The 22908-nt window shown below is 39.6% G+C and overlaps 1 protein-coding gene across 6 annotated transcripts in view; it reads left to right on the top strand.

The window, feature by feature from the left end:
- Nucleotides 1-22908, top strand: part of PCSK5 (proprotein convertase subtilisin/kexin type 5) — a 452855-nt gene that overhangs the window by 20894 nt on the left and 409053 nt on the right. The window lies entirely within an intron of this gene.

The following is a 22908-nucleotide window of genomic DNA, read 5'->3' as shown; positions in this document are numbered from 1 at the left end:
TATAAGGTATAGTTTGCCCAGAATTCTCTTAGGGTATGTAATATAGTTAAGTTTTTCTTTCTTTTTTTCCCCTCTTTTGGGGACTTAATTATTTTTCTGTAGCATGTAGTATGGTTCCTCACTCTTTATAAGTAATCATTAAATATTGGCTGAACCCTAAAGTATTTTACAGACATGAAGGGTTATAAAATGAAAAATCTGAGCACTGGAGAAAAATTACAAAAATTTCTACTAAGTCAATAAGGAAGTCAAATGGTACATCGTATATTCATAAAGGAGTATGATAAAAAAGTAGTGATCTAGGATTGATGAATCACTTGTATGTGGATTCCAAAGTCCAGGGCTTCCTAGGAAAAAGCCTAACCCTTATCTTTGAGTGTTTAAGGCCTTGGCAGGATCAGCAGGGCCATTCTTTCTGGCTCTGACTTCCATGAGAACTCTTAGCATGAGAGTCGGAGCACACATTGTAACATTGTCCACCCTGAGAGCCAAGTCCTGGATCATGCTAGGACTACGAATGCTTCTCCATGGATCTCAGGGAACCCCAAGGCCCTTGAGGGCAGGGTCCTCTCTCTGGGGGATGGCAGTGGAAGTCTTGCATATATTGGAGCAGTGAGAAGAACGACACAGGGTTCCCCCCAGTGAAGGAATTGGTCGGTAGGGAGAAGACATCAGATCACAGTCAAATGTCACTAGTTGTGTCGAGTCAGTGGGAGTAGCAAAATGAAGCAGATTTGATGCACAGGGAAGATCCTGTAGCTCTTACTATATAAGTGGTGGAATCTTGTGATGGTCATGGCAGCGGCCGACCAGGATTGGCCATTTTGAAGGACCAAACCATTGAAGTTAAATCTGCATGGGAGGAGGATTGCAGGCACCGGCACAAACAGACATAAATTAAGTCCTGTACCTTAGTCCTTAAGGAGTAGCCTCAGAAATGTCCTTGAAGATAGGAAAATAAACTCAGGACAAGTAAAACAAATACCCATTGGGAGTTAGCTCCACTTCATTACAGAAGGAATGCTCTCTTGGTTGGGTGACATGGTCAGAAGCAAGCCTCTCACTGTCATTGGGTCTCCCCATCTGATGGATGATCTCTTCACTTTGATCCGCTCTAGGCTTCAAATGACCCCTCCTTCAGGCTCAGGCAGGTAGACAGACAGGTGAGTACTTTTTTCTGGGTCAGATGAAAGGGAGACGGGAAAGCTGAGAGTTCTCCTGCTGCTCATAACTGTGATGGGTCCACTGGAGCTGAGCCCCGTGTCACTTCTTGTTCGGACTGTAGCACAAGTCCTATGCTGTTGACATTGTCTTTCCCTTCAAAGCTCGCCGTGTAAGGCAGATTCATTTTCTCAGAACCCTCTCTGGTCAAAAAGGCTACTTCTTCCTCCTTCCCCACCATTCTTCCTCCTTCTGCCCCTCCTCTTTCTCCTCCTCTTTCTCCTCTTTTCTAAATATCACTCAACCTAAATGCTTTGCCATTCTTTGCACATGAACTGCCATACCTGTCTTTTCTGCCCCTATTCATGTTGTTCCCACTGCCTGAACATCCTCAGGTCCAGTTGTTACTCATTCTGTAAAGCCCGTCTCAGATGTCCTTTACTCAGATGAAACTGCCTGTGGCTAAAACCTGCATTGTTTAAACTCTCATTGAACTTTGCATGCTGCTTTTTATTGGCATTTGACATTATTACTTTGTATTCAATTTGCATATATGTTTTATCTCCTGAGCTAGATAGTAATCCCATGAAAGACAGGATTTCTGTCTGGCTCATCTTTGTACTGCCGATGGCACCTGGAAGAGAGCCCTGCAGTTAAACTGCCCTCAGAAAAATACGCTGAAATGGATAAGTGGCTGTGAGTCTATGTAGGGAGTACATAGAGACTGCAGCAGTCATGAATATGGTCCACCAAATATTTCTGGTTCTCCTCCTAGCCATGTGGTAGGTTTGTATTGCCCTGCTTTTCTGGTGTTTGGGGCAGCCGTGTAACTTCTGTTGGTCAATGAAATGTGAACAGAAGTGACACGTGTCCCTTCTGTAACAGTAGGTTCATGACTTGGTTCTGATCGGCACATGCCCTGCTGTGATTTGCAGGGCTCCAGGTGGTGGCTGTCCCATTAGCCTGGATCCATGTGGGGTATGACTGATGAGCAGCACTGCCAGCCAGTGCACAACGGATGTGTAACATGATCTAGAAACAAACCTGTGTTGTTTTAAGTCACTGAGGTGCGTGGGTTCATTTGTTTGCACCATGGGACCTTGCCCATTCCAACTAATACAAAAACACAATAGCTCTCCTCCAGCCTTGCACACGATGTGGACTACGTATGATATGCAATGGAAAGGTGTAAAACGATGATGTGATTCCTCTGGGTGAGAACCCTGTGACTTAAGAAGAAGACCTCAGTGATCTCCAGGGTGTATTTTGAATATTATGCAGGCAATAATTATAGGTGGTCAGGAAAAAAAATCAGAAGCCAGAGATGCGGTATATCCAAAGGTGTGATTGTGATTCTGTTCCTTGGAGATTTGCATTTCCTAAAAGAAACCCTGAGCATCCCAGAGCTTAATTGTACTGAGTTGCCCCTCTCTCTGGCCTTGCCAACTCTCTGTATGAGACTTGTTCTGAGTTCAAATATACTGTTCCTGGCTGCTAAGCCTTTTTAGAAAACTGAGGGTTTTTCTTTTTTTTCTTTTCCATGAAGACAGAAACTTAGTGTATTGCAGTTTTTAATTTTTCCCTGTCAAATGGAAATAACATATCACCTTTGAAGCTTGAGCAGTTGCTAGTGGAGAATTGCTTTCTGCTTGCCAATGCATCTGCTCAGGTTGTCTCTGAGGGCATTCTGTGCTTTCAGAATGATGCCCCCAGTGCTGCAGAGCCCACTTAAGTGTGCTGCCCCATGCTACTGGACGCTATGCCTTAGTGGTTAGAGAACTGGCTTCGCAAACGTGGGTATCTGCGCACTTACTGATTTGTGTGATGTGGACACAGCAGGGAACATCTGAGATTTCAAATGTTGTGGCCTGAATTTCCAACTGTTGAAATGAATCCAAAGCAGCAGATTTTTCTTCTTTGGCAAGACAGAATTGAAGCAACATGCAGCGATTTGGTTCGCTGATTTGCGAGCTGTTAAAAATCGGGATAACTTGAAATGAGGAGAGTATGGGCTGCATAATGTGAAAACTATTCTAAAGGTTGCGTGGTTGTGCACAGTCTTAGACAAATTAAGCACCATGAAACTAGAACTATTTTGAATAAATTTGAAACACTGCGTGTGAGCATGTGGATTCTTTATTTTTACTAAAATACTCTGTTACCAAACTCTTACTTAGCTCACCCTCTGTAGAGACAAAGGTAGTAATGAACCCAGAACGTCTTTCTCCTACATTCTAGACCCTCAGCTACAGAGGCATTTCTTTCTCTCACTTGTGATTTTTTTTGCTGTCATTCTGTTCTTCAACATTCACTGCAAATATTTCAGAATATCTACACTGTGCTAAGTATTCTCCTAAGCCTTGGAGATGCACAGGGCACAGAAATCTCTGCCATCTTGGAATTTACATACTCCTAGGAGGAGTGTATCAACTTGCTTAAAAAAAATCACCCAAAATCCAGTGGCTTAAAATAATCATTTGTTGTTGAGAGGCTGTGGATTGACTGGTAGGTTCTTTAGTCAACAGTGGGTCAGCTGGGGCATGGTTGGTCTAGGGTGACTTTACTCCTGTTGCTGGTGCTTGCTGATTGCTGCTGGCTTGGCTTATGGGGGTAACTGGCCACGTGTCTCTCATCTAGCAGGCTGGCTTGGGCTTCTTTTCATAGGGACAGAAAGATAACCCAGCAGCCAGACAGAGGAATCCTCGATGTGCAAGCCCCTTTAAGATTTCTGCTTGTGTCCTATTTACTGACATGTCCTAAATCAAAATAAGTCATGTGTCTAAGCCCAAGGTCAAGAGGTGAAGACATATACTTCACTCCTTCGTAGGAGATGCACAGAATGTGTGGCCATACTTTGCAATTACCACAGGGAGACCATTAGCAAACAATTAAATGGAAAGCCAAAAGTATATCAGTTGATAGTAAGTACTATGGATGGAAAACGTCTGGGGAAATTCTGGAGAATTTTTTTCGACTGTAAGCAGGACAGCTAAGGAAGTTTCATGGAAAAGATGACGTGAAGAAAGATCTGAAGAAGGTAAGGTAAAGAAATGAGGCTTACAGATATCTGGAGGAAGCATATGATAGTAGGGAAAACAGTCAGTGCAAAGGCCCTAGACAAGGAAGAGCCTGGTATGTTGAAGTCAGGCATACAAGTGGGCCAGACAGGAAACGGGGATGGGTTGGAGAGGTGAAGTAGTTCTGTAGATCGGTGCTTCTCACATATTAATGTGCATTTAAGTCACTTGGGGGTATTGTTGAAATGTAGATGCTCATTTAGTAGGTCTGGGATGGGGCCAGAAGCTCTGCAGGTCTGACAAGCTGTGGATGATCCCACTGTGCTGGGCCTGGGACCACACTTTGAGAAGCAAGCCTATAGGTCTTTGCAGGCCGTGCCTAGTAAGGACTGGGTTTTCTCTGAGGGAATAGGAAGGCCATGAGATAGTTTTAACCTGTTCTTTATTATGTGATAAGAGAAAGGATTTGTTTAGGATGTTTACATGTTTATAGTACAAGGGGATGGAGACATCATTCAGTCTAAAGTGGAGAAGAATGTTTTCTGGATTTAGCTTGCCACAGCTTCAGTCTTCTGCATGTCCTTTCCTCTACAGGGTATTTTCTTTTTACTCTGTTGGTGAACAAGAAAGGAACCTATCTCTGGATACCCCCCACCCTCTGACCCTGATACAAGATTAGTTCTAAAATGAACTTACCCTGTCTTCTTGCAGTCACCCAAACCTTGAATATTAGAACTGTTCTTACTCAGCCTTTTCCTTCCCTGATCCTCAGCTTCTCTGACTCAGTGGCTCTCAATCCTGACTACACGTATCAGTCACCTGGGAGCCTTAAAAGGCACCTTAAGTAATGCTGATTAATTGGCCTTCAGTGGGGTCTGGCCATCAGTAATCTTAAATATGCAGCCAGGGGTTGAGAACAGCTCGATTCTTCCTTGACACCTGTTGTGCTGGCCGTTCTGAGAGCTCAGAGGTTCTCCTTCCCTGAGGAATCCACTCTGCCTGCGCTCTGAGCTCAGCTTTCCCTCCTTTCATTACCACCAAAACTTATGAATCAGTAGCTCATTTTCAACCCTATTGCATTTTGATAATTCCAGCCCCAGTAGTCATATTTTGCTAAATTATAGTCTGTTTGTGTTTGGAGTGGGTGGTGATCTTTGTCTTGTTATATGTACATAAACACTTGTTCATGTTTTAGGTCATATATTTGTGCTTTTATGATGTAATTGATATTGAAAAGCCCTGGCTACATAACAAATCTTTAAGAGAACTCCAAAACCTTACCCAGGAGAGAACATACCAGGAACACAGGCTGGAAGATTACATGGCTCCAGGTTTCATATTTATGAAGTATCTCTCAATGAGTTTGTAGATACAGTTTCATGTACCAGCTGGATTGAAATAGGATGTCCATTTGCAAACTTTCATCTTATGTATCATTACTACCTTTCATTGCTTACAGTAAGTATGCTAGGAATGAATATGCATTGCACCTCCTGAAACTGGTGAATGGCGTAGTTTTATTTCTGTATTATCTGTATACATTTAAATTAATATGCTACATATTTTAGCACTTCTTTATTTTATAATATGCCAGGCAGCTCAAGATACAGAAATTACCTGAGGTCTGTCTCAGCCTTTCAGAGGTTCTTCTGAAACCCTGTGTGATTCTCGAAGTAATTGCTTAATTTATTTTCCCTTTTTAATTCAGCCTATATGTGTATAGGTCTTATTTGAAGGTCTTCTTTGTTCTTTAACCACATTTTGTTTTCTAATCAGAGTAGGAAATAAAGAAAAATGAAAGGCGGTGCAAAATATTATCTGAAACTTGTGTCACAAATTCGCTGTATCATCATGTACCCGGAATGACTTGTCTGAGCATCATTAACTAGTAACAGATTTAAACTAATTATTAACTGAATCACATGGGTTTACGTGGATGTTATCATAAAGGGCTTGGCGACGGGGGAGTATGACAAAGGTCCATGAAATTTATTACTTGAGCCTTGTTGCACCCAGCATTCCCTTAAGGCACTGCCTTTTGCCCCCACATTACCACACTGGGTTTTGTTATGCCTTACTGCTGGGAAGAAAGTGTGTGTGTGTGTGTGTGTGTGTGTGTGTGTGTGTGTGTGTGTGTGTGTGTGTTGCTTTAATTAATGGTAATCTGTTCCTTGAAAGAAATGGCACTGTAACAGCCCATGCTTTGAGAGAGTCCTGATGTCTCCCACAGTTTAAATGCCCCTTGTGTACATAGACCCGGCGGGTGTTAGAGTTGTGAGTATTAGTATCACCTAGCTCCCTTATTATAAAATTGAAGAAACTGAGGCCCAAAAAGAAGAGGTATGGATAGGGCAGTAAGCTGGTATTTAGCAGATCTGAGTTCTAGTGTCTACAAGCCCTGATTGTAAAAGCAACTCCTGAGAGTTGCCTTATTAATAATGTATGGAAGCTTTTCTTGTCATCTTGATCCTTTATAGGAAGTGTGTGTGTGTGTGTGTGTGTGTGTGTGTGTGTGTATTCTTTAATAACTATTGCTAATAAATTTTTTATTTATCTGGGCTGATGTTTCCTTAGGAGGTATGCATGTGGGGAAAATTGTCAAGGGAGTTTGCATATATAGGTGTGTAGTGTATGAACAAATAGCTTGAATTTGGAGGCAATATTTTTTCCCTAGTTTTGTGAAAATCTGACTTTTATACCCTTTTTATTAAACTATCTTGAAAAGATATGTTAGATTTTTTTTTTTCTGATTTTGAGACAGCTAAAGGTCAGTTCTACCATGGTGGTTATTTAGTGATAAGGTAAATGACTGATTAAATGGCTAAAGCATCAAAATCTCTGTTGGTCCCTTGGAGCCAGAGAACTCTTTCCTGGGGAAAGTCAGAAGGCTCGTTTTGGGAAAGGTGTGCTAGTAGTCACTTTGGCAAATAGGAATATGACCCTGTACATAACCACCCATGTCATGGGTGAAGGGTAAAGGATATCTACCCATACCATGGGTAAAGGGTAAGTGCCTTTACCCATGACTGCAGGCTGAACTCAGCTTTTCTTGGCCTGATCCTGACTGTATTATGTGGCTTGTTATTGTTGTAAACTGTGTGATGAGAGGCGTAAGTTGTGGCATCCATTGCATTGAGCATATCAATTCCTTTTATAGGTTTATGGAGGTTACATCTAAAATGACACAATAGAGACATATCAGCATGTCTAATGCAGTCACTGTAAGAATTCTAATTAACATGGTACATTTTAAATGGGAGTAAATTCTTGTGGCTGTCCAAACCATTCTACACTCTGGGTCTTTATCATTTGTTTACTGGGTCTTTAAACCTATTTCACAATTTAGTTACAGAATCTTGGCATGTTTGAACTAGAAGGGAGGAAAACTGGTGAAGCCCTGTTCTTGTTCTAAATTGCTTGCATCTATTTGAGTGATACAAATATAGTAATCAGGCCATATCCAGCATTTGGAATATTAAAATGATTCAGAGGTTAATTTTCTATGGAAAGCCTAAAGTTATGGAAAGTTAAAGTCCTATGGAAGCCTCAGAAAGAAGCTTAATATATATTAAGTACACTTAGTTTTTCTTCATTTATCCAGATATGAGGTATTTGTCTAGATAAATGTATGTCTTCAGTAACTGCAGAAGTCTGTAAACATTGCAATGATTCCTTTGGTAAAAGTATATTGGGTTTATCTTTTATGTCAACAGTAAGTGCTCAGGAATGATGAAGAGAGATACTTAAAACTTGATCCACCGTACTGAATACAGATTCTTAAACATCCCTTCTAACTTTCTATTTCATGGATACAAACGTTGACTTGGTAGCCATAATGGTTACTTAAACTCACTTTTTGGGTTTATTTGACATATACTTAAGACAAAGCAAGCTGCTGAGATAAAGGTCAATGGACTTTTTATGTTACAAAGAAAATTTAAAGTTTGGCACTTTTACCAAGCTCAGGGATTGTTGAGATGAAGATATGAATCCTAAAGTTAATGAGATTGGAGTTTAAATTTTCATAGAACTTGAAAATATGACTCCAAGCACAAATTATGATATTCTTTAGCTGTTTAGGTTCAGCATAGAAGAGAGAAAATAGCACTGAGCTTGGTGTCAGAGAAATCTTGTGTCTACCATTGCTCATTGTATACAGTTGGGGAAATCACTGGTTTTACTATTTGGAAAATTAGGATAATAATTCTTTACTTATTCCACAGTAGTTATTCATTTGTGCATTTATCCTATAGATGCTTATTAGGCAACCACTTTGTGCCAGGCACTGTGGTAGATGCAAGCAATAAAGCAATATTTTAGAAGTTTGTAAGGAAATAGCTTGACTGGATAGAGAGTAACTGGGGAAGTCCTTTAAGGAGGTCAGAGAAGACTTTCTGAGGAAGTGATCTTTGAGCTAAGATCAAAAAAATGAGAAGGTATTAGGCAATGGGAGTTGGAAACAAAAGGAATTCCAGGCAGATGGGACAGCAGGTACAATGGTCCTGAAGCTGGAAAAACCAGTGGGGTTGAGCATACTGAGTGGGGCAGAGGTGTTAGGAGATGATACTAGAAATATGAATGGTGGCTAGATCTGGTACCCCTTGTGAGCCAAAGAAAGGCATTTTTTAAATTTTACTGTAAAAGTAACAGGAAGTAATTGGACAGTTTTACAAAGGGGTATGACATTACCTTAATTATTCATATAAAACAATATATGGGAAAGCAGTTTAAAGGTGGAAATAGTATGTGAACATAGGCAATTCATACTGCTGTTACATAGAACAAAACAACAGGATAAATATATGCTGCCTGATGATTGTTTATCTTGTTTACAAGGTTATAAAAGTCTTCAAGAGGGCAGCGGTGCTGAAACATACAGATAAGCTAGAACACTGGCATTATTTTTCCATGTTTTGGGGGGCAAGTGTGTGTGTGGAGGTGAGGGGCAACAGTTCTACCTTGGTAGTATTTTGTTTAAACTGATGTTCAAATTTTGTTTCCTATTAGCACCTGTCTATTGAAGAACTAGATGTCACCTGGGATCTAGCAGCAGAGTAAATATCTGCCCCCAGGTGATTGAAAGACTAGATAGTCTGTTTGTGCAGAATTACAAATTTATGGTCTTTGGATACCATGAACAGATAGTGTCAATAAAGACTCCAAGAGGAGACATTGATAATTTAATGCAAATAAGGCCTTGTTTTATAAATCGAGCATATCTGCTGATATAATGATGATGATATTTAGGACTACTTTATTCATCTTCCCTGTGCCTGATGAGTCTTAATTCAGATGGATGAAAATAACATTTCCTACAAAGACATCTGTTAAGCTATCAAAATACTTCACTTGAAAAGAGGAAGAAAAACATGTTCTGATCTTTATGGCTCGAGATTCTTATTGTAAATTTAGAAATTATTATCGATCTTTCTATATGGGAAGCAGTAGCTAAGAAGATATAGTCCATGTAAAGTATAAAATAGCAGGACTAAATGGTTATTGGAAGACAACTTTAAATTTTTAATAGTTACAGTTATTAGTCGGTATATCACCTGTGAAATTTTAGTTCTGAAACTCAATTTTGAGATGAACTGATCTCTCATAGGTAACAACATCTCTCTTAGTACTGCAAACATTATTAATGTTTTTAATTATCTCCTAGAATTGAGTTTGAATAAAATTCTACTTGAAATCCAATTTTATCTTACACTTAGATTGGGCTCAAAGCATTGTAAAAGGATAAAATCTAGAATTAAAACTCTTGTTTACTCCATAGATTGAATGGCATATGGAGGGGTAGATTTGTACTTGATCTTGACTGCACAGGTCGAGGTGGACAATGTGCTTGTATCCTCTTCTGGATGTTGCTTCATCAGTCAGCATGGTGACCATTCATAACCTCCTCCTTTGGGTTGGCTGATCAGCGTGGAGACTTGATTCTGGGTGGGGTGGGGTGGGGCCCATGAATGAGCATTTCTACTAAACTCATAAGTGATTCCAGTCCTGCTGGTCAAATGCTTCTAGTTCTAGGGCCACACTTTGAGAACCATGGATTTGTAGATTTTTTACTTACTTTTAAAGTACTTACATTAGGTGTATGGTTAATGACACTTAGGAGCTCTGAGCCGTTTATGCATTTTCATCTTTATTTCAAAATTGCCAGCCATATTTTAAGAGTTAACAGTAGTCATATGACTTCACCATTTAACATGACCAGTCATGTTTTATTGTGATGTAGGTGGTCATGTGAGTGGAAAGCAGTACTTTACTAAGAAATTCAAAATACTTCATTCCTTTGATAAAAGGAAAGCTTATGTGTTGTGAACGATTCTTCGGGTTGCGGATTGCCCTGAATAATTATAAATGTTGGAGTAGTTGCTTTGACTTTAGGGAAGCTCCTCAAATGAATAAAGCCAATTTGATTATATATATATTAATCCCAACAACTTCTTATCATTTTTGCTTTTCCATTTGGGTCACCTTTCCAAGGAACTAACTTCGATTCCTAGGCTTTTCCTTATGGACTTTTCTTTTTAAATTGGATCAGGCTAATTGAGGTACCATTGCGTGCAGTAAAATTCACCATATAGTTCTAGAGGTTTTGACAAATGCATATAGTTATGTAACCACCTCCATAATAAAGATACAGAACAATTCTGTCACCTTAAAAGAATTCTGTAATGCATCAGGCTCTTGTTTCACCCCCAATTCTTGGCAACCACTAATATATCTTCTGGTCTTTATTGCCTTTTTCAGAATATCATAGAAATGGAACAATATAGTATGCAACCTTTTGAGCCTGGCTTATTTTCCTTGTTATAATGCATTTGAGATTCATCCCTGATTAATTAACTAGTAGTTTGTTCCTTTGTATTGATGAGTATAGTATTCCATTGAATGGATGTGCCAGTCTGTTTATCCATTGTCAGCTGTAGGACATTGTTTTTTTTTTTTCAGTTTTTTTGGTGATTAGGACTAGAGCTACTATAAATATTATGTACACGTTTTTGTGTGAATATGCATATTTTTTTCTTTGAGAAAATGTTTAGGAGTGGGATTTCTGGGTCCTATTGTAATTTTAATGATAATTTTTAATTTGAAACTGTTTTCCATGTATTCCCAACAGCAGTGTATGAGCCTTCCATTTCCAACAACCTCATCGTTTTTCGGTATTGCCACTGTTTTCTTTTATATATATGTAGTTTAATAGATATGCCTGTGTGACATGTTTAATACAACTGGCCAAAAGCTGCCCATAGTGGCAGAGCCTCAGAAGCTGTAAAAATAGAACCCAACCTCCTATCTGCCTAGATGGAGAACTTCATATTGGGTTGGAAACCCCACTCATCTCCCCTCTGCCTTTGTGCCATAGACGCTGATGCTTATTCACTGCTCTGGGCTCAGTTTTGGGTCCACAGCCCTGCAGGTGCTAACTCTGCTAATCGCCAGGAAGGACCAGGGTGGGGACAAATGAACAGGCAGCTTTAAACAGCTATTAGCAAAGATATGGGGAACTTCTTTTCCTAATGAGTTGTTTCAGTTGTGGATGACAAAGCCATCAACTGTCCTGAGCACGTGTAGTTGCTGTCACATGTTTTTAATGCCTACAGCTTTTACACAGAGAAGGTTCCTTTTCAAGAATAAAACATGTCATTTAAAATGCTATAAGCTGAAAATAGCCTCTATAAAATACTGCACATTCTGAATCAGATTATACTAAATACACACTTCTAAATGGGGCAGAGGGGCTTTTGAAATAATTAAAAGAGTGACTAAAAGGACAAAACATGCCTGTTACATTACTGCTAAATTCAAATTGATTAGAGATTTTTCTCATTTGAACTTAATTAGGAATATTTGAATGGAGATCACAGAATTCAGGGTAAATTATTCTGTCTGCAGGATGAGATGGATGAATTAGAACAGTGGTTCTTCACCTTGGTTGCTCATTAGAATAACCTAGAAAGCTTTTTAAAAGAAAAGCCCTGGTCTGATGCCCTGGCCTTATCTCAGACCCTTAAGTCAGAATCTCTGGGGTGGGTGTGTGGGTCCTCACATTAGTATTTAATTTTTTTGGTCCCCGTGTAAGTCTAATGTATAAAAAGGGTCACTGGATCACAAATCTAAAGAGCAAAATTACTGTTCTAGGGGTAATTCTAGAGATGTTTCCTCCTATCACAATATGTACTGTTTTCTGTTTGTTTCCATTTATGTAGAAATGCTTCAAGTTGCTAAGATGATCAGCAATGAAAAGAACCGACACCTGAATATGGGCTGTGTGAGCTCTCACAGCCTCTCCTGGCCTCTGTTTCCTTTGTGTGTGTGTGTGAGTGTGAGTGTGGTGTGTGTCTGATAAGCAAGTGGAATAGCTTAAATATTAAACAAAAACTTCTTTCAGTTTCTCCAGAAATTACTTACAGATGGGTTCTTAAAATTTTTTTTGAAGAATTGCTGACTATAAATAGCAGTAATAAATACTCTTATCTAGGAATATAGTACAAGGATTATTTTACGTCAAGGACGTAATTAATCATTTGGGACAAAAATGGATTGAAGGAAATAAAGCCTAGTGTTATTTACAGCTCATTCTTAAATAACTATTACAAATATATTAATACATTGAATGTTGAACCCAATCCTTACCTGTAATATACTAACATGAAAATTAATTGCATGCTCTTGGGAGACGTACTCTGGTTTCAAACTCACAGTTGACACTGAGGTTGTTGGGGTCAAGTCAGAACATTATCTCTGTGTTAGCAGGGACTTCGTTTTGCTCATTCTGTCTGTGGTGTCTCTGAAGCAGGGCCTGGAATATAGTACATGCCCCGTAAATAAATGAACGTCAGGCAGGCTGCGAAAGTGTGGAGTAGAAAATGGAAAATGGGATTCAATGTTCACCAGCAATGTAAACTTCTATCCTTTATATTTAATAAATTAGACTGGAGGAGAACCAAGTTAAAAAGGGTTTTGAGGATTTTTTTAATTGGCCAAGTTCATTTTGCTAAAAATGTTTCAATTTTAAGCCACTTCTATTAGAAGTACATTGCCAAGTGGAGGTCATGGAATCATGGACTCCATCCTGGCTGCACCTGGAGTGGAGATGTGTTGAGTTCCAGGCTCCAGTTTTTCTGAAAAGGCATTACAGAATGTTGGCTTGCAAAGGCTTATTGCATGAGAAAAAGATGGGAAAACTCAGATGTTCAGCCAAGCACAGGGAAGACCCAGAAAGGACATATTGGCTGTCTGGCATGCAGAAGAGGGGCAACCCTTTTGGGTCGGCTCTATGGGCTAAAACCAGGAATAGGGAATGGATTTTGGCTAATTATATGGAAGAACTTTCTAACGAAGGGGTTGCCCCAGAAAATACACTGCTATACGCCAGTTTGAAGAATAGATTCTTACATCCAGTGGGGAAAGTCATATTAAAATCCTGTTAAGGTCTTTTCTAACGTTACTATTCTATAATTTGCTTTGAGGCACACCTCACGCCCTATGTGCATAGTGGGGCAGACTGTAGTTTTCTCCCTGGAGCCTGGGAAAGATTTGTGCTTCCTCTATTTCCTCTGTTTTATGTTTCCTTGGTGAAATTATGGTATCTGCTTGCTTGGGATTTGTAGACAAGAAGTTTTTGATTACCTGCTTTTAAGATGAGCTATCGGGACACAGATTCTCCTACACTCTGCTGATTAGGTAACTTTAGAATAAAATAATGAGGCCTCATATCAGTGAGGCCAGAGAGGTGGGAAGGGATGAGGGATATTTGAGTGTGCTCATTGAATTGCCTGTGATGATCCAAAACCCTTTGAATACATTTTAATAAAAGTCAAAGTGCTGTGACTGGAAAAAGCTGAGGATTTTAGTCAGACTCCGGTACTTCCTCACTTGGGCATGTTACCTAGCCTCTCTTAGATTTGGACTGTATTTCCATCTCCATAAAATTAGAATAATCCTCCTTCCTTGACTACAGATACTGTAGGAAAGCATCAGTAAGCGGTAGCTTTGGTTATTGTTATTAGTAATCACAACAATGGCTTTGAATAAACAAGCCTCTTACTGGCTCTCTTGCTGGGCAAGTTGCTTCATTTTGATTTTCAGTTTGTTTTGAGGATTTAACACGATAATGCTAACAAACTGCTTAGCAGAGTGTCAGGCCAGTATTAAACACTGCTATTATATTGGTTCAGCTGTTTGGAAAAATTGATAATTCAGAGATCCTAAAAATTATGAAAAATAAAAAGGCTTCAAATACAAATAGACTAGTTTCATTTTCCTTGCTCCTCATGGATGTCTCCTGAGGTACCAGTTCTTCCTTGTGTTTGTTTTCTATTGCTGTTGTAACAAATAACCACAAATCTAGTGGCTTAAAACAACAAAAGTTTATTATCTTACAGCTGTGGAGGCCAGAAGGCCTGACCTAAAATGAAAATGTCATCCTTCTGGAGCATCTAGAGGAGACTCATTCTTCACCTTTCCTGGCTTCTAGAGGCTGTCTGCATTCCTCAGCTTGTGGTCCCTTCTCCCTTCTGTCTTTGGAGCCAGCAGCATAATATCTTCAGATTTTCTCTCCTTTTCTTTCCTCCTCTCCCCATTTCTGATCTCTGTTTTCATCTTCCTCTCTGACCTCTGCTTCTGCCATCACATCTTCTCTGACTGGCTGCTTCCCTTTTATAAGGACTCTTGTGATTACATTGCACCCACCCAGATAATCCAGGAAAATCTCGCTATTTCAAAATCTTTAATCACAACTGTAAAGACCCTTTTTCCATATAAGGTGATATATGCACAGGTTCTGGGGATTGGGATGTGGATATCTGGGGGCAGGCAGGCATTATTCAGCCTATCACATGCCTGTGTATCTTAGAAAGTTGCTTGAATATTTTAGAGATTATACATCTTTCCTTGAGCATCCTGATTTTTTAAAAAATATTACTCTGAATTCATGTACTCTAATGCTTTTCTCTGAAGAGCTGAAATGCTCAACCTGACCTGGAAGGAATTTGGAAAGAAATCACAAGTATTCTCTGAGGGACTGATTTGAAACTACCTCCTAAGGGAGATAGTTTTCATGTCATTTTGCAGCATTCCATGGCTGAGCCCAGTACATCTAAGATGCCTGGTGTTTGGTATTGCACTTACTTAACTTAGAACGCCCTTTGAACTTCATGGTGAAGGTATGCCTTAATGATACTCTCTAACTGACACGAGGATGTTAATGTAAGTTCTTGGGGTTGGCGACAGAGCCAGAAATAAGACCCCAGGTAGATTTCTTGTCCCCACCGAGGACAGTCATGAGCTCTCTGTTACTCTTGGAGACAGTAATTGGCACTTTTCTTTTGCAACTGCTCAAAGTAGGTAGAAATATCCCTAGAAAACATACCCTGTATAATTCTTAGGAACACAGTCTTTTGGGTAATTGAGATCTCTGGGTAGCTGTGGTATTAAATCCATCCTTAGAATACTTTTATTTTAAACATCTTTTAGAATGGCTAAGAACATATGCTCTGGGGTTTGGCTGCCCAGAATCAGCTTGAACTTCACCATTTACTAGCTTTGTGGCCCTAAGCAAGTTCCAAAACTTTGTGAGCTTCTGCTTTCTTGCATATTGGGTGGAAATCATGATACCTGCTTCATACTGTTGGGAGATGCAGTGCAATAATGCCTGGCATTTAGTTTGTACTTCACTTATTAGCAGTTCATCAGATTTCTGCATTTACTTGCCTTCCAATTTAATATTTAATAAATTCAACAACCTTATTATAAATATGATTTTTATTCAGTGATTTCAAGAGGTCATTGACTAGGATGGGACAAGGGTAGGAACTAAAAAATAGAAAGGCAAACTTCAGTGAGTATGTTGTTGGAGATAAATTTCTTAATTTTCATATGTTTACATGTGATAATTTCATCCATTCAGCCCTTATAAGTATAAAGTGCATGTTACATTTCATGTTAATGTTATATCACAGAAAGGGTTTCTAAAGAGATGAGCCAGAAACCTTCCCTAACGTTTAGAGACATGTTTACTGTTGATTTGATTCCTTTGAGAGCAGGGGCTATTCATTCATTACTTTTATTGGGTGTGTCTGGCACTGTTAACAGGCACTGAGGCTAATCCAGCCGTGAATAAAACAAAAACCCCTGCCCTTATGGAGCTAATATTGTAGTGCGGAAGACTAACAGCAAGCGGGATGAATAAAGAGAGTGTATGTTATGTTAAGTAGTGATAAGTGTTCAGGGGAAAATAGAGGGGAAATTGGGGTATATACCAGAGTGGGATATGGCACTTTTCATTTAGGTGGACAGAGAAATCTCCTTATGAAGGGGACATGTGAGCAGAGAGCTCAAAGCAGGAAGTATGTGAGTCATAGAGATTTCTAGAACATTCCAGGCAGAGGAAAAGCAGGTTCAAAGGCACTAGGAGTGTTCTTGCCAACTTTAAGGAAGGTAATATTGGCCACCTTCTCCTTGGTTCTCCTTTGAATGTTATAGTCTAGAACACAGAAGGCAAATAATTATGATGTTTGAATATTCTTGGGGAAGCACAAAGGAGGGGTCACATTCAGCATGTAATCAAGCATGAACAGCATATCTAGGCCCCATCTCTGTAACTATGTCTAAATGGGATTCAGCAAGTGGAAGTTTCAGACTTCTCAGCTTCGGGTGTCAAGAAGAGGTTGTTCAGCAGAAACAATGGTCTTGGGACTTGGCTCTTCCCCACCCCACCTGAGATGATGGGAGAGGTGTGAGTTGAGGGATAAATTCCATCCCCAGGTAACTGGGTTCTTACGTTTCCCAATCTCTGTCATTCTACAAATGGGAAAGAGAGAATCAGAAATCGGTAAGGGGGAATGTATAACTGTTGAAGTCACCATTGTTGAGGTTGAATTTACATACCCCCAAAATGCAGCCAGCTTTGTGTAAGGTTGGATGAGTATTGACAGACGTATATACCCCATGGAGCATTGACAAATACCAAACATGTAACTCTGTAGGGGAAAAAGAAGCCCTAATTTGTAGCCTTTGCTGATTTTTCCTGATGTGTAAGTACTTCCATCATTGTTGATTTCAATCATCAGTGTGATGTCACCAAACAGGGTATTGGGAAAAGATTAAATTGGATCATGTCCGCCTACTTCGAGCTGGTTCCAGTACATCTAAGCACTTATCACTGATACAGAACATTCATAGATACAGATCAAGATACAGAACATTCATAGCTCTCCAAATTTCTTCAGGCTTTTTTCTCAGCAATCCCCACTCCACACAGAGGTTATTACTGATCAGTTTTTCTGTTACCATAGATTAACTGTCCTAGGATTTCGCATCAGTGGAATCATACAATATGCACTATTTTGTGTCAGCAAGACATTTTGAAATTCATCCATGTTGTTGCATGTATTAGAGGTTTGTTCCTTTTTGTTGCTGTGCATTCCACTGTATGTCTGTACCACAATTTAGCCATTCACCTGTTGATGGACATTCACATTGTTTCTAATTTGATCCTATTATAAGAAAGCTGCTATAAGCAACTGTGTATGAGTTTTGTTCGGAAATAGGTTTTCATTTTTTGTGGGGAGGTATAGTAAATACGTAGAAATGAAAGTCGTAAGGAAGATGTAAGTTTTATAAGCAATTGCTAAACTATTTTGCAGAGATGTTGAGCCATTTTAAACTCCCTCTAGCAATGTATAATAGTCTCAGTGCTCCACAACCTCATTAGAACTTGGAATTGTCCGTCTTTTAAATTTTAGCCATTTTGGTGTATGTATAGTGCCATTATGGTTTTAATTTGCATTTGAGCTTCTGTTCACATGCTCATTGGTCATTTATATATCTTTTTTTGTGAAATATTCTATTCAAATTTTTGTTCATTTAAAAAAATTTGTAGAATGGAGGTGAATCATTTTTTTAAAAAGAAATACAGAATTTGCAGAAATCTGTAAATTGAAGAGAACAGGAGAGAAAACAAGGCAGACAAGCAGTCTGAGAGAACCAACATGTTCATCAAGGAGGTCACAATGCCCACGACCTCTGCACTTCCTGACCAAGGTGACTAGGTATGCCTGGGGCTGGCCCTAGGGTCAGCATTGCAAAGTCCTGTATCCTGGGAGCACCTCAGTCCTGGGCAAACTGGCACAGTTGGGCACTCTATGAACTGTGTGTGAAGAACTAGCAAACGATGCCTGGAGTCCTCAGACCTGTGAGGGTTTTAGCTATACACACAGGAGAGACTTAGTGGTGAGTGAATTCTGAAAGACCACATAGCTTCTCAGGGGTAAAGTCAGTGTAAAATATGGGTCTTTCCAATGATTGCTTTTGACAGTGATTGTTTTTTAAAATTATAAGCACTCTAGACTCATTTGTTTGGCTTAAGCTTTAATTTTCTGACCAACTGCAGTTGTCCCTGGAGGAACTAAGACATTGAGTCTTGCTAGTCATTTACACCTTAGTATAAAATAGTTTATTATAAACTTTTCTAAGAACACAATTTGGTTTGAGAAAGGCATGTGATAGGAAAATTCTGGGTGCAGGGTAAGGGGCAACCACTAAGGAAGAAAAAGTACAGACACTTGACATAATTGGGAACAAAAGATGAAATTCATCCACTTAATATTGTTTATAGAGTTGTGTTGCTAGGCAGGGAACAGGGTTTGTATGTGACTGTACAGAAGAGGAGCTTCAGAGGGCAAAGAGGGAAAGACTTACTCTCCTTCCTTTTTGAGGTGGTAAGGAAGGCTTTGTGCTTTGATCTATCTGCTATTGAACTTATACTTCATATACTCCTATGGTTCCTGATTTATTTATAAAATGTCCCCAATGTTTTTCCTTGTTTTAGCTCTTGTTGCTATTGCATAACATATAAACACTGTTATTTTTTGTTTTACATTACCCTGGAGGACTAGATGGAATGCCTGCTCATAGATAATATTACTGCTGTTTTCATACACTTTCTTTTGAATAACTCCCAACATGTCATGACATTTTTCTTCTTTATGTTTATTAAATGCCCTCAGCATGCTCAGTGCTATTGAAAGAATATAAAAGACACAATTTTGCCAATAAGGGACACTCATATGAATAGATGAGAGACATGAACATGCTTTAAAGTAGGTATACATATAGTTCTGGGAGGTAGTTATATTATTTTGTTTGGATTAGGTAGCATAATTTAGCTAATGAACACTATGCCTTGGCTATTGTCTTGCCAAAAAAATGCATTGGAATGTCTCAGCCTACAACCTTTAGAGCCATAACCCTGGCACAGTTGGTTCTTAGGTTAAGGTAGAATTAAACCATTTTTGCTGAAATTAACTTTGATTTGTTGGTCCATTGATCCTCATATTAGAGATTTTGAATCAGCTCTAATGTATGCAGTTTTAGTGATTCAAGGATTCTGATCTTCACATCATCCATTCGGCAATCTTACTGTGTGTTGAGCCATGTAGTAGTTGCTGAAACCAAAAAAGTGAGCAAGACAGATGTGTCTCTGCCTCATTAGAACATATAGTCAGACCGGTGGGGATGCAGGCATTCAACAAATAGTTATACTAATCAAAGTATCACTACAAATGTATATTCTCCTGACTCTGTGAAATGGTCTAGTAAAGGGACCTGACCTGGTCTGGGAAACATCCTGCTTGAAGTGAGATGCACAGGATGAGGGAGAAGCAGCCAAGTGGAAAGAGAGTGGAGGTTGAGGAGGGTCTTGCAGGGAGAGGGAATGGCAGCTGCGAAGCAGTAAAGGAACTGGGGAGGCCAGCGTGGCTGGGACCCAGAGAATGGGGAGCAGGTGCTGGTAGAGGTGAGGCTGGGCTGGATCGTGCAGGCCCCGCAGGTTACAGTAGGATAATGGTCTTTGGTCTGTATTCAGTGAGTTAGCAGAAGTATGTCGAGGAGTTGCTGGCATAGCATAAATGTTGATATGATATTATTATTCTGATTTGCTTTTAAATAACAAACTATTATTAAATAATATTAAATGTTAACTATTACTATTTATTTCAGGAGCAAAGGGAAACCACTAAAGGATTTAGGCAGGGGTATGACATATGACATAGCCAAATTTGCAATTTGTGGCCTTATTCCAACTGCTGTGTAGATTTAAGAGAGGAGGATGGTGCCAATGGCTCTGAGAAGACTTAAAAGCAAATATAGTCATCTGACAGGACGTCAGAACAGAAACCATGGGTCATCGAGTGGCCTGTGGCTCACTGGGGCCTACAATCCATGACTTGAGGTACATAACTCACTAAGTTATCTAAGATTGTGTAAATAAATAGCTTCTTTTTCAGAAGTTCTAAACTATCCAGTTTTAAACTTAGTATGGAGCCTTCTACTAAATCCACTAGCTGTTTTACTTTGGGAAGTGGTCAGTACAGACTGTTAAATAGCTTCTGGAATCAATCAGGAGAGCCAGCCTTTCACAAATGTCCCCTGAAGCCATACCACAGAATGGGACCTCAGGAGAGCCTCCGCTTCTGCCTCAGCCAGGAGGCCGAGGGGTGAGGAAGCTGCCCCAGGCCCCTGTCACTCTTCGATAACTTCTTACCAACCCAGCAGTGAAACAGGATGTGCAAATGGATGCCCAGGAACCTGGCAGCCAGACGCTAAGACCTTGGTAGACTAAGAGGAATCCTGACCAAGAGACGTGAGGTGTTAATTAAAGGCTTGGAGGCAGGAGAAGGTAGGACTTAAATTTAAATTCAGAAGGAAAACTGATAACCTTCTGACCCGTACTGTGTCTGACGCAAGGACTTGACCAGGCAGTGCAGCTCTTGCTACATTTAGTTCTTACAACCACACTAACCTGTAAACATAATTATTCCCCATGAGACTCTGATGCCCAGTCTCTGTTTACTATACCTCTGGTGTCCTTATTTCACAGCTCAGGAAACCAAGGCTCAAAGGAGTTAAATGATGTCTCCAATATCACAGCAAGTCAGGACAAGCATTCTGTTTTCCAGCCTCCTGTACACCACAGTAGGCCAGGATTCCAGTCTGTACCAACAGAGGATCTGAATATGTCCTCAGGCTATAGTCCTTCCACAGTTGGAACTTAGTAGTTAAGTTGAATTCAGTCATTTCTGATCATCAAAGAGGTTCTATTATAGCTGAGTGGATGTGGTCTTTAACACACTGGCGTTTTTCACATTGGTGATCAGTTCTGCATAAAGTTCTTCCTTAAAGATTCTGTGTTCCTTTCCACAAGAACTGCTGTGTGTACCCAAAGAGCAATCTTGACAAAATCTACATGAGATGAAAGCTCTAAGCTTCTTGGGATTTTAAGATTTTCTTATAAAGGATTAGATAGCCCCTCCTGAATTTTACCCTTAGTCCTCTGGAATCTTAAAATTAGCCTGTAAATCCCTCCTTGAAACACTCTTGGAGACTGGGGCTAGCATCTGTGCCCTCTTTCTCATTTGCTGCTTCAGAGTCAAGGATCACTGAGATTGGAGTTTTCAGCTGGAGTTTTCTCATCCTCATTCCCTACTTGTTTTCAGAATCCAGGATTTTTTCTGAGTACATCTGGGTAGTTACCACTTGAGTCAAAGATGTGAGACTTCAGACTTTCAAATTTAATGACAGTTAGAGACATTCATTTAGAGCTTAAAATCCTAGTGAGGAAATGACTCTTAAATGGCACAAAAATTGGATTGATTCTCCTTACTGGAAGGGTGGGATCATGACTGAGAATGTGAAGAAAAGAAAGGAATAAGAAGTAAACCTTTTATCTGGAAAAATTAAACTGGGCCAATGACTTTTTTTCCCCTTAATTAGAAAAACCCAACTTTTGAATTGTCCCATTTGGAAAACATCCCAATGATGGTCATACTTTCGGGCAGAGTCATGGTGTTCTGGAGAAATGGCCACTTAATGCATTTGCCCTAAGCAAGGAAAGTCAGTGTTAAAGAATGGGGTTTGAGAGTTGCAGTGATCTTAGGAATTAAGTAAGCCAGAGTCCAATATTATAGAAATGGAAACTGAGACACAGTAAGTATATGTGATTTAGCCAAGGAGCCACTTGTGGTGAGTGTCAGCTGGAAGTAGAACCAACAACCCCTCTCTTCATTTGTTGTATTGTCCTGTTTTCATTATGCGACCCACATTTCATAAACTGAGAGAACATGATTGGAATTTTGTTCATTTGTTTTTCTAGAGTGATCAGGTACTTATTTTCAAAGCTCTCCTAAACAGATCTAACTTTTTTTAATTACAGAAAGGGGTACACCACCGGGAAGACTAATTCGCAGAAAAAGTGGTTAAAATAGAACAATTTTTGCACAGGAAGCTTGGATGTGTGATCTTCGTTTTGTTTTAGAAATTGCCCTTCCACTTTTAGTTTTGCAATCAGTGAATAACTGCTATGTATTTATACCATGTACTGAAGTCAGGAAACAAACTGGTGTTTTCTTTATGAATGATCAACTGCTTAGGACTTGTTTCAACTTAATGATATAAATAATCTAACAAGGTCCTTCACTGCACATTTCTCAGAGCAAACAGAGTGCAGGGTGTTTTTACAACCAGATAGCTATTTGATTTTTCCCCCCTCTTTCCCACATTTGGATATAAATTGATACAGAATTATTTAAAATGCTGCATATAAATTAAACATTAAATGGGAGATAGGCAGAGGCTAAGCTGCCCCCTCATAATCTTTAGTTCTGTAGTCACTGCCTCAAGGACATTCCATTTCATATCACGTGTCCTTTGGAAAAGTGATCAC

The sequence above is a fragment of the Manis pentadactyla genome, chromosome 3 (assembly GCF_030020395.1).
Source record: "Manis pentadactyla isolate mManPen7 chromosome 3, mManPen7.hap1, whole genome shotgun sequence".
NCBI classification, from domain to species: domain Eukaryota; kingdom Metazoa; phylum Chordata; class Mammalia; order Pholidota; family Manidae; genus Manis; species Manis pentadactyla.
Note: the sequence above shows the minus strand (reverse complement) of the source record. Positions and strands in the feature narration are given on the sequence as shown.